The following is a 9,072-nucleotide window of genomic DNA, read 5'->3' on the forward strand; positions in this document are numbered from 1 at the left end:
GGAAGGGAAGGGAAGGGAAGGGAAGGGAAGGGAAGGGAAGGGAAGGGAAGGGAAGGGAAGGGAAGGGAAGTAGGAGCATGGGAACAGGACTGTTCTTCCCAGCAGTTACCCACAGCATCTCTCATGATGGGCAGGAGTTGAGGTACACTGAGAACAGGAGAATGGAAGAAGAAATTAGTTTAAAATACATATTTCTTTTTTAATTGCTGACAAACATTAACCTTTATTCAGTTACTGTATTTTCCATCCCACTAGACAACACACTGTCACTGCAGAAGCTGAAGGAGACCTTCCTCCAAATTCCCTATTTCCCGGCAGGTAGGACACGCTCACAGAGGGGGAAACAGTCCAATTCAGAGGAGGGTTGCAAACCACCATCTCAGGAAGCATCCCAGCCAGGAAACTATAGGACGTTTGATGGGAGAGGGAAGAAAAAAGGTTGACTCCACCAGTTATGCCCTAAGCCATTGGCTTCTTTTTTGAATCTTTCTATGTAGCAGATTTAGGTTTTTTTCTGAAACATCAAACCAAACCATTCAGACAATTCTGAGTAGTTCTTCCCTGTTCTGTTCATTCATACTGTTGCCAAGCTTGTCCCCAATCCATAGGCACCCACTGCTAAGCTGAAATTGCATTTGCAGAGCACAAACTATTTGATGAGACAAAAAAAAAATCCAGCTGTTTTAATATCCAAATGGATTTTAAGACAAGCAACAGTGATGTATTTTTTCAAACACAGACAAAGAGGGAAACTTTAAGACATAAGTTTCTGGAAAACTTGCCCATGTCAAAATCCTCGCAGCCACCAAGAGGGAAGAATACAGCTCTAAATCACAGCATGAGACAGGAGGGGCTTCACATCCTTGTCATGCACAGCCAAAATCAAGAGCCTGGAAGGAGTCTAGATAAATCCCATATTGACGTAACTCATACTTTCTTTCACCTCTCCAGCCCCATCCCTCAGGATTGTATCAAGATAGACTCCCGCTAGGTTATCCAAACTCTGCATTACTCAATTCTATGTGGGTGCACCCCCCACCTCACCCACCCCTCACCTCTGCTCTCTGACCCCTGATGTCCAGGGGAGCTCAAGGTGGAGCCTCTCACATACCTCGAGTCTCACTCCGGCGACTGTAATGACAACATCTAATGCTTGTTTAACTTCTGGGATTGCCCGAAAGAGCTATATTTAGGAGAAAAATCTAAAAAGTTGCCCCTTTGACTTATGCTCTCAGGAAGTTCCTGGCTCCTGCAAGTCTCCCTGTACCAAAGCTAACTATTAAGCTCTTGTTATTGCAGCCCATTTCAGTAACAGCAGTTGCCCAGTAAGCATTACATTTAAACTGCACAAACCTTCTGGAATTCACATTAACATATAAAGGACATTTTGCTCTGTCAAAACACTTTTACTTCTTAATTTTCTGCTGTTATTCACACACCTGAAATAGGGATAATTCACAGCCAAAAATAAGTTTCACAACTTCTAAAAGGTAACAGTTGTATCAAATATATCAAATATCTTCCTAGAAGCACATGTGTACACATTTTTTAGTATATATTTCTGGCTTATTAAAAAAAAAAAAAAAAAGAAATTAGGACACCTGCTGGTATTCACCCTCTACCTAATTTCAATTATTGCAAGCACATAATAGAAAAGCAAATACAGGCAGTTTCAAATAGCACTAGCATTTGCTGTCATATTCCAACTCTTGTTTAAAATTATGCTAGCTGGAATAGGCTATTTTGATGGAAAAGAGTTAATTTTATGTTCTGATTTCATTTTTGTTGCAGAAGATAGAGATGTACAAGACTTCAAAGACTCACAAATTGAACAGTTTTACAACACTGCAGCACAATTATGATCTCAGTTACATGCATATTCAGAAGCAACGAGCAGCAGATTTTAAAAGATATTCAGAAGTATACACTCCGGTTATGGGATGAGCTTTTGTAATCAAAAACACCAGCTTGAAATTATGAGGATTATTCGTTCACTGCTTGTCCCAGAATTCATGTTAATGGAAAGAGCTCTGAAAATCCCTGTCCCAGCTGATTTATAGCTGAGCTTTCAGACAGGAACATCAGACATATTATTTGGGTATCCGTTAAAGATAATATAAAAGTATCAAACTTTTTTTTTTAATTATTTTTTGTGGAAGTACAATGTGGAGAATAGACTTGAACAATGGCTCTGGTTACAAATAAGTAATCTAACCTTTTAGTACTGAACTCCTTGCAGTAGGCTGCCTCTCTAACTGGGTTGCACCATTTGGAAACACCAGTGGGCTGGATTGTAACGGGCCTCAGCTGGTGTCACCTGTCAAAGTCCTAAAGGCGAAGAAAGAGAGAACAATCTGGAATAGCTGAGATTTAGGAGTTTAATATCTTCTCAAACATGCCAAAAGATTTAAATGCACAAAATACATATTCAGATATTTTTTTTTCTTCATTCCAAGGGGAACTCACATGTAGAAATTAAAGCTACCTATGGCTGTGCCATTGTACTGCTGAATTCAGCCACCAGCCATGCTTTCCTTCTCAAATCATTTTGCAAACTTTTTCTGACAGGGATCAATAACTCCAAGGTTACAGCCTTTCTGATGCCCAGGGTAGCCTTACTCATCTGGAGACAGTCTCAGTCCTAGCAGTATCTACTAAGGGGGTCCACAGATGTGTATCAGCTTGCTATTGAGCTCAGTGTAGCTGCAACAGTACAAGGCTGGAGCCCAACTTACTATGGAATAACAGAGGATGCCTGATCTGATATATAAAAACATCTGAGCAGATTATACACCTCCTAACCTTGTACTAAGCAATTTGCTCTAGAAATATGGTGCAGGCCATGTACGTCCAAAATCCTGCCTTCGCAGCTTCTGCCGCAAGCCTTTTTCCTTCGGGAAGTCAGTTCAGGGGCAGCTGCAGAAAGCAGGGCCTCCTGGTGCTGATCTTCTGCAGGTGGTCTCTAGCAGGACACAAGCCCACCCTCCGGCACTGAGCTGTGAGACAGAGAGTAGTTGTCCGGGGGCACCCTGGACCAAAGGGAGCTGTGTCTGGCTGCAGGAGAGCAGCAGCAGCAAGTATCTGGGCAGGGGAAGGAGAGGGCAGTGGCTCACGAGCTAACAAGCTAACAACACATGAGCACAGAGGACAGGCTGGCAGCCCATGCTGGGGCCGCTCAGCGTGTGGTTTGAACCAAAGGGCTCTGCAGAAAAAAGCATCCAGAAGTGGATGCAGATGGCTGGGAAATGATCCTGGCCATGTCCAAACCCAACACTGTGGCTCACCAGCCTCACTTTTTTTTGAAATCTCTTTACCCTGAATGTGAAACTTCATTGGAGGTGTTTCAAATCCATACATGTATTTCCTCATTTAGCAGCTATTTTTGTCCCTGTCTGTGGCATGACTGTTTAAGAGGACATGTTAAATAAGTGCAGCTTTAAGTGACTCTACCTTTAACTTTTTAACAGCACAGGTGTCTCCTGTTCTCAGACTGCTGTGAAATGTTATCTTTCCCCAAAAGCTTAATAAAAATTTGCTTTATCTTGATGTCAATGTTTGTGGGGTGAGCAAGTCCTCTATCCTGACCTTAGCAGGTGACAGTGCAGCTACCAGACGTCTACACTGAAGGATCTTTTCAAGATTTATTGCAGCCCTAATGAGGTTTTGGGCTTCAAAGGGCTTAAACCCTCTTCAGCAGCCAGAAATCATAATTCAGAGGCAGGTAAAAACACGGCTTTCTAACTGTAGACTGTTTATATTTTCCCTAAACCAGCAAAACTAAGTTTTATAAGCAGCACTGGGAGGAGTCAGCTGCAGATGCACACTGGGAGATTCCAGGGTGAAGGTATGCAGCACCTCTCCAAATAAAACTGTGGTTCAAAATACATCTGCAGTGAGACAGGCAGTCTATCAAAAAATGCCTGGGCCTTAAGCCTAAAAAGACAAGATGGGCAGTGAAATCCCTAAGGCCTTTTAAACTATTTTGAAAAATTACAGATTAAACAGAGTAAAGAATTTTAAACAGACTTTTAAACTGTTTATTAAAACAGTATAAACCTTCTGGATATAACCATCATTGAGAGGCAGAGGCCTGCGTGCAACTTAAAAGGTGATGGGGGAGAGAATTACTGTGGGGTTTTTACCAGAAACAATAGAAGAAAAAAAAAAAAAGAAATAAAACCTCCTACTTAATGTCAAAAAAGGTAATGGCAAATATGGCAAACTTTTACTGTGCTGTTAAAGCTCCCACTGAGAATGGAAGGAGATGGACCTGGAGTATCTTAACTCCTGGCTTACAGGGTCTCTGCCAACTGGAGGCTGACCTAGTGAAACACCACCTTCTAGGGCTCAGCAGCTAGACAGCAGCAAGACACGACTGCCCTCTGTGTCCCACCTCCACTGCACTTAGCTGCTGCTGTTTGCTGGAGGTTGCCATCTCACAGTTCACAGGCTGGTCACAACCTGCTGCATAACTCTCCAGAGGGAAGGACTGCAGGAGACATGATGGGCATTCGCAAGCACTAATTTCCTGAGAAGTGCAGCTATGTTTGGAAGAGGACATCTGCAAGCAGCCAGCTCCCCACACAAATGCCTGTTTAGAAAGATGGGCAGGAGGGACAAACCTGTGTTGGGCACATGGTAGCCACCAAAGCAAAATATCCAAAGAATGACATGGGGAAAAATACACTCAGTGTCTTCACAAGCAATGTTTTTAGCAATGCTTTCAACTTTAAGCATTAATTCCCCGCTTCTGAGCAGCTGGTAAATGGGTTCTTGCAGAATCTTTACAAGCAGTGTCATAGGTATCATTTCAGTGGGTCCTGATGAGGAATCCAGTAACCATCAGGTCACCAGTTAGGACCAGGAACCTAAGAGTGGCAGTATGTTTTCCGAGGGCTTTACAAGTCAATAGTACATGGAAAAATCTGACAACATTCAAGAGAGGAGTAAGAGAAGAGACATCTTGCTTCATTATGTACAAAATATAACACCCTCTAGCTCATGTCTCATCAGTAGACCCTTCCTCTGTGATGCTTAATCCCATGAGAACAACTGAAACTGGATAGCCTCTCCAAAGGCTATCCAGTTTAAAACCAGGAGGACAGCATTTTAAAATCTTCTGCAGTGCCTATAAATATTGTCACAAGATATTTGTCACAAGCTAACCCTTTGGGAGACCATGCAAAGAAAAGTTCTGGTTCTCACCCATGTTAAAGGCATCCCTCCATTTTTCCTCATTTCCCACACCAGCTAGCTTGCACACTTCAGTTTTGTTTCTCCAGCCCTGGAAAGGGCTCAGGGTTCTCACAAAGCTCTCAGATGTCTCATCCTTCTGCCTTGGTTAACAACCAAAAACGTGCTGCATTTATTCTTCCCATTTCAAACCACCACAACAGAAACCCTGTTACCACTTGCTTGTACCAAATGGGTAATTTAAGGAAGGCAGCTTGTCTAGCCTTCTGAGAAAAATGCTACACAAATGCCACAGTTTTGGCAAACACAGGCCCCTTCTTCAAAGGCATGTAGACGTTTTCCATGGGCCAAATGCCAGCATTGCGCCTCTTCTTGTTGCCATGCACAACAGGGTGGTTGTGATTTTGAATACGCAAGGCACTGAGGAGCTGGCAGATGTCCTTCTCTGAAAGAAGCTCTCACCTTTAGCATGTTCACAAGCCCAAAGCACTTCCAGAACACCATGATGGATTTGGGGAAGCCAGGAACACATTCAATTTTTCTGGTTACATTCAGTTTCGGAATGGGGAGGCACTCTGTTCCTCTGCCTTCAATTGCTCAATGGGAGAGTCCTGCTGGAGTATTTGACACCCTTGCTGAGTCAGCTCTGTTTTGATGAAAGTCTAGGAATCTTCATCTGCTTTGCCATATTCATGACCACACATTGGTCTAATTATAGACTTCCCTTTTCTGAGAAAAATCTGGTAACAGCAATGAACAAAGGCTTTTCAATGGGGCTGCACACCCTTTCACCCTGCCAAGCTCATGGGAATGGCATCCCTCACATCCAAAAGCTCTGGGTTTATCATCAGCAGCTGTACAATTGCTTACACAATAGCATCACTCTTGAAACTCCTACCTAGGAGATTGCTGAGTCCTGCTGGCCTCCCTCCTGTCCACACACCTCCAGAGCCAGCGCTGAGCGAGGCGACAAGTTGTGCTTAAAGCTTCGCCTCCTCCTCTGAAGTTCACCACCTCACCTGTTAAGTCTGCATCCCCTTCTTCCTTCCCAACACCCGTTAGTGAGTAACATTTGCATCACTGCTGCCTGTGCTATGAACTAAACATAGCTACACTGGTCTTATAGTCTAAAGCACTTTTTCAGCCTTAAATTGTCCACTAGACAAGCCACATTTCTTCATGAATTCAGAAGCCATCCTTTATCGTCAAGGCTTTTGTTCAAAGAGAATCAACATCCATTGTACAATAGATGAGGCAATCATTTCTATTCTGGGTCACCGGGGCTCAGTTACCTGAAAACAGCACACGTCATGACGGCAATCACACACTTACACAGCCTTGGCTCAAACAGGACTGTCACTGAAAATGGCATCTTTTTCAAGGTTCTGGTAGTTATACACAGCAGAATAAAAGGCACGTAATTCAGGGCACTGTGGATAGTCTCAGGCAGTCAAATAAATTATTCTAAGGTACCCACCCAAAACATTTAATTTGCTAGACCTGCACATTCCTCCTTATCAGTAAGATAGCAGCCTCCAAGCTCATTTCACTGTGGCTATGGTAATGTAGCTCACCTTTCCCTGGTCAAGAAACATCTTAATTTCTTCAAGGCATCTCCCATCCTAGCTAGGAAGACTTCAGCCACTTTTTCATTGGACTCCCACAAAAGACAACTGATTGATCGGTTCTCACCCATACCGTTAGATCACAGCATGCAAAAGCTGTTTGTTTTTCATGAATGTAAATAAATAAATCATTCTCCCCACACAGTTTTAATGGCTATCAGAGATCACCATTCTAAGACAGCACTTATTTTGCTCACAATGACAGGCTTCCCATTTTTAACATTACCCAAAACTCTAATTTTTTAATCACTACACCTTTATTCCATAATTTTTTAAAATCTGTGGTATTGCCGCAGAGTTGTTATCCTGCTCTTATGCATCTTAGAGTATGGAAATTCACTTCCCTTTATGTTATTTCCTCTAAAGAGCTTGGACTCCCCAATGTAAGCGATGGTCTTCACAGAGTTATTGGCTTCCTGAAGACAGTTTTCCTGAGAACCACTTACGCAACCTCTATATGATGCAAATGCTCCTGAAAGCCTAACCATTTTTAACAGCAGTACTAACACAACACCTCATTGCCCCATAAGGCATACCAGGTATCTACTTTTTGCTGCAAGACAGGACTCTCCTCCAATGGGAGACTTCAGCTTCTATATTTTTCCTTATCCTAATGCTTTGGAAGTGCACATCACTTCCTTCCAGGCTCCATCTTCTGAGGCCATCCCGTCACGTTGGACTCTGAAGAACTGAGCCATGTTGTCTTTTAGGAAAGCAAATATATTCAGCATTTCCAGGTTTGGTGGGTCCAAGGAGAAGTCACACTCCCTCACCTCTGGAAGCGCTGTCTGTGGGCTCAGCGGCAGGAGCCCGGGTTTTGGCAGTCCCAGTGACAGCCCTGTGAAGCTGTGTCAAAGCCTTCAGAAGGACTCCTCTCCCTTAGTTAAGAAAACAGAGTTGTTCTGGCTCAATATCAGACGTCACCTTCTGGATTTCATGAAGAGCTGAACTTGCACCAAAACATGATGAGATTTGCTTGTTGTTTTTTTGGTTTGGTTTTTTTTTTTACCAGAAAGAATCTGCAAGTAATGAAGTGTGGCAAGCCACTGATGAAGAGTCAGAATGTATGCTAGTTATTACCTACTATAATTGCAGTAATTATTAATTACCTGCCATTCTGCCGTGCCAGAGAATTTCCTTTTTCTGACAGTCTCTTCCCCTTTGAGCTTATTAATGACTCCTGTCAACGAACCTCTCCTGTTTTGTCCCTGCTATATATGACATTCCCTTCATATCAAGTAGTCTTGTAAAATTTTTTAATAAATCCTATAATTACTTTGGAGAAAGGCTTCAGACCATATAAAAAGCTTTCTAAAAACATGCTTCAATTTATAAATTCACAGTGACCAGGCTCACAGTTACAAAATCCCCGCTGATCCTAACCCAGGGGCTTCTTCTTTTCCCTGTCCCCAGCACAGAGGGGAAACTCCTGTCTTCTTTTATGTGCATGCATCTTTGCACGCCATGGGCACCAAGCTCTAGACCCAGTGGGAAAACAAGGCAAGCAGAGCAAGGGGGTCTCTCAGTCCCAGTGTTATGCTCCCTGCAGGGTCCATGCCCCTCATGCAAGCAGGATCAGGCCCCCTGCCATGTCAGCAGGCGGGTCTGCAGGATGCTGCCCTGCTCCACCTCCCACACCAGGTCTTCTACTCTCAGGCAGACAAATTTTGGTAGTTGGAAAGATGGAGAAATGTCTACAGACCCTTGCAAAAATGCCTTCACCCCAACGAGCTGTATCTAGGGCACACACACACATATTTTAGTCACACTCATGGCATTTGTTTCTGAGATAAAGCCAATAATGAAGGCAATAAAACCAGCTTTTTAAAGTACACCAATGCAATACACACAAACAAACACACACTTTCCAAGCACAATTTCAAAAAAAAAAAATCCCTGTCATGGGATGAAGACATGCTAGAATGTGATTTTTTTTCCTATTTTCACCCACTCATACTCAAAAGCTTTGGCTTAACTAACAATAATAATAGCAGTAATGAGCATTACTTCCTAACCACTAAGTTTGCTATGCTTACCTAAACAAAAACAGACATGTTTTAAAATAAGACTCTATAACTATATTAAACAAATGCATGCTTAAAGTGAAACTTTACATTAATTTCACAAATGCCAGTGGGAAATTGTCCCATCCTCGGTAGATATATCACCCTGCAATAGAAATAGGAGTTATTGCTTGGAAAACATCCTGAAAAAAAAAACAGAAAAAGCAGTTATGTAAGAAGAAGTGGGGTCA

The sequence above is a fragment of the Pygoscelis adeliae genome, unplaced genomic scaffold (assembly GCF_000699105.1).
Source record: "Pygoscelis adeliae isolate BGI_AS28 unplaced genomic scaffold, ASM69910v1 Scaffold113, whole genome shotgun sequence".
Lineage (NCBI taxonomy): Eukaryota > Metazoa > Chordata > Aves > Sphenisciformes > Spheniscidae > Pygoscelis > Pygoscelis adeliae.